The sequence below is a fragment of the Danio rerio genome, chromosome 9, assembly GCF_052040795.2.
Source record: "Danio rerio strain M-AB ecotype USA chromosome 9, GRCz13ab, whole genome shotgun sequence".
Taxonomy (NCBI): Eukaryota; Metazoa; Chordata; class Actinopteri; order Cypriniformes; family Danionidae; genus Danio; species Danio rerio.
Genome location: NC_141029.1, coordinates 27,280,529 through 27,285,000, shown reverse-complemented (window position 1 = coordinate 27,285,000; position 4,472 = coordinate 27,280,529).

The window sequence follows — 4,472 nt, the reverse complement described above, 5'->3', positions numbered from 1 at the left end:
ATGTGTCACTTCCACCTGGGTCACTCAGGTAATCTCCAGTCACCTTTAGTCTCTGAGTTACTCACACTCAACCTTAAGCCTTTACTCTTAAAACAAATCTGTTTCTTGACCATGTTAATCTTGACTCTTACGCAGCAGTATAACAGCACTCCTCTAGGAAATGCTGGTCAATTAGCTGCCACTGCACTGTGTTTACTTTATGTTTTTTGGTTTATAGAAGAGGGACACCTGTAAAATGGTCAGGCTATAAGAAGCTAATAACCATCTAATGATTTATTTAGGTGGGAATGTGCAACTTACATTTAACTCAACACACACATTTATTCAGCACTTTGTTGTGTTTTCTAGTAAATTTCTTCAAAACATTTTTGAAGCACTTTTAGTTAAGTGTACTGTTTACTATGAATATTTACAGCTATTTTTGTGTAAAAAGGGAAACTGGCATCATTTTCACATTGTTTCATACCTGTGTGGCTGACATTCTGTGAATCATAAAAAACGCTGTTTTGAAAGGTTTAAGGGCCAATGCTGTTTTGGGACCAGCAGAGTTACGATTCATCTGCGACATCCACTTCACCCCCCGCCCCCTCCTTTTTCACTTTACTTTCATCCGTGACACTATCAGAATGTTGTCATAGGGCCCATACTGGCCACTGGCGCCCCTGCTTACTGTATTTACACAGTTAAGAGATTTACACTGTAAAAAAAATTATAAAAAAAAGTCAAGATAAAACAAATATTTGTATTTGTTGCTTTAACTTATTTTAAAGTTAATCATGTTTCAACATTTGTTTTAAGTTAAACAAAGTTTAACTTAATATTTTAGTCAGTTTGATGGACTTAAATTGAGATGAATCAAAAAATGAACTTTTCTAGTCAACTAAATCTTTTTTCAATGTGCCAGTGTTTTCTCATGAAGAACACAGTAAACCAATTTACAGAAATATTAAAATAGCATTCTATGAAACTTCCAACCAACAAATTTTACAACTTTCGTATGTCATTAATGCATGAAATAATGTTCCTCCTTTACAAAAGATTAGAGTAAAGATACATTTATATTTTTGTAGCCATAGTTATAAACATATTTTTCTTACCCTATATTAGTATATCTGACAAATACTGTATATATATATATATATATATATATATATATATATATATATATATATATATATATATATATATATATATATATATATATATATATATATACATATATATATATATATATACTCAAAAAATGATTACTGCTGTTTGTTCAAACTAAATGAGCTAAAACAACAGAACTCTTGTCATTTCTTTGGTGAGTTTATTTGTTTTATGTTCAGTCCACTTAAATTTGTAAACTATTAAGTCAACTTAAACGTTTGTGTTGGGACAACATGAAGGAATTGTGTTGGACCAACTACCTGCTTAGGGGATTTGTAGTTCGCAGCATGCTTTGCGTGATATTGAATTAAGAGAGTAAAATGTCAACAATAAAAGTAATCTTAGGTGTTTAAAGTTAAGATAAAGACTTGTTAGAGTTTAATCTTCACTTTAGTTTGAAAATATAGAAGATTTTCATGTAATGCTTTGAGTTTTGAGATTACCACCTTGCAGAAGCAACCATGCTTTGGTTTTTGGCAGCTTAATTAGCAAAAATGCAGTTTGTTGCTTTGCTCAGTGAGCAATAACTGTCCTAAAATTAGTTCTGAGATCAGTCTCAATTAACTGTATATGTAAAAATGTCTCTCTTAGTTCATTTAGTATAACTTCAAATAAAACTAAAAGATTTCAAAATGTATGACACATAGATAATAGACATACATGATATTATCATACCTTTGAGTTAATAAATAGAAAGTGCAGTTAAATAAAAAATACAAATGTATTTAAACTTTTATTTCATCAAATCATGTTGAAGCAACTTAATTGCATTTAATTGTGCAAATAGTTTTTTTATTTGGTGCTAAACAAACTTATTGGATGTAAATCCAGCCCTCAATTAAATCCTGCCCTCATTGAAAGCTTATCAAATGAGGTTTTTTTTGTGTAAATACAGTTAGTCAGAATTTCTAGCCCCCTTGTTTATTATTTTTTCCACAATTTCTATTTACCGGAGAGAAGATTTTCTATCTATCTATCTATCTATCTATCTATCTATCTATCTATCTATCTATCTATCTATCTATCTATCTATCTATCTATCTATCTATCTATCTATCTATCTATCTATCTATCTATCTATCTATCTATCTATCTATCTATCTATCTATCTATCTATCTATCTATATATATATAAATAAACAAACACACACACACTGTATTTCTGTGCGTGCGTGTGTGTGTGCGTGTGTGTGTGTGTGTGTGTGTGTGTGTGTGTGTGTGTGTGTGTATGTATGTATGTATGTATGTATGTATGTATGTATGTATGTATGTATGTATGTATGTATATATATATATATATATATATATATATATATATATATATATATATATATATATATATATATATATATATATTATATATGCCTATGTGCATCCGTGTAAAACTGAAATTATAAAGGATGTCATTGAACTCAAAGTCTAAAGGCTTTTCGAAGCAGGTTCATCTTCCTTGACGCATGCATTTTTTAAAGGTTACTATATAGAGGTTGGAATAGAATATATACTCTGAGAGGCTCTTCCGCTGACTGTTGTGCACAGTGTAGCACAGTATCATATGCATGGCTAAATCCACATCACCATGGATATCTCAAGCATACATTACACGTACAGCCCTGTTCCCAGAATACATTTCAGGACTGTTTTCAGATCTTTCGAGCTATATTATCGCAAAACGTCGGTCAGCGGAACAGCTGCAATTTAGCATTTGAGACTTGATTACAGCTTTCAAAGATAAACGGCAAGGCCTCATTAAGACTGCCATAAAATAATTCAATCAAAAAAAAATGAAAGGGAAACGGAAGATGATGTCTTGATTTGCTGTTTTGGTGAATGAATAGGGGTATTCTTGCCACATGTCAAGGCTCAGCATTAATGTGCTTTAAGAGAACAGGATGTAATGTGATTTGCCAGTGCTTAGGCTGCACGCTTAGCCACGAGCAGGAAGAGGTAATATAAGACGTAAGAATGTGGCTTAGTTTTTTGAGAGCTCATTTTCCAGGCGGGGGTTCTGTTTGCATCAAACACCCAATCTGGCTGATTTCATCTTTGACGCAGAAATTGATCGATTCCACCTGATGTTAGTACACATGCAGGTCCAATGTGATTGGGATTTTGCGACTGATGGTGAGCTGTGCATATTTATTTTACTGGGGCAGCAGTGACAGGCCAAACACCAAGGGAAACGTTAATTAGCCACACAGAAGAGCCGCATGTCCATCCGCCCAAGGACGACCTGGGATGACAAGCTCTGACAGATGCACTGCCATCATGCACGCTCCCTCTGAAATTCATCAGGATAATCTCCGGCACGTTTAGAACTTTGATTAAAAGTTAATGAACTCACAGGACCAGATATGTTCGGCATCTGCAGAATCCCGGCAGTCAAGCCGCGAGGCAAAACACTGGCCCTGTAGAGAGCATGTGTGCTTCTGTCACGGAGACACTGCGCTGTCAACATGTCAGTGGAAGTATGTGTTAAGCATCCACTCGAGTATTGTGCGCTGTGGGTGATTGACTTAGCAAAGTGGCTCCTGTGTGTCACAAGGTCGATACAAAGGCACGTGAGGGAATGTCATTAAAACGCGTTATTTTGATGACCTTCAATAAGAGCGCCAGACTGCTGGAGATATATTCCGCTTTTCTAGCTCTTAATTACAAGGAGCTGGAGAGAGAAGAAAAACACTTAACAGGCACTCATGGTCAAGTTGACAATCCCTCAAAGGCCACAAAAGAGCCATTCCATTCTAGATGATAAAGAACAAGTTCAAAATCATTTGCTGCACAATTTATGGGGCAGCAAAGTTTCCTGGTATAATGACAATGGCAGGGAATCTTTGTAATTGCTCAACAACAGTGTTCTGGCTTTGAGAAGTATGTGCTGTCAATCAGCAGTGAGCAGATGACGATCTAGAGAAATGCTATCAATGCCAGAGCGAGAGATGATAGACAAGATGCTTCTTAGACTGTACTTGAAGTGAACAAAATAGGCGTTTTATAAGATCATTTGAAAAGCAGAGATAGACGGAGGAAACATTCTTTCACTGTCCCTTTTAACCTGTTGATATCAGTTCAATTAAAATAGCAACAGAACGTTTATGGCAAAAGACGTGAGAATGTCAGAAAGTGCATACAGCAGAAACTGAAGTGCGTGGGACCAATGCTTTAGATAAGCTTAACTACTGTATTAGGCAGCGTCTTGTACTAGAGGCATTTTGATATTTCATCTTAAATAAAGTTTATTGTCACATGATGATTTGGAGCTTAATCAGACTAAAAAGCGTCACTGATTTGATTCAAGACCAGCGACGAGATGATCCCAA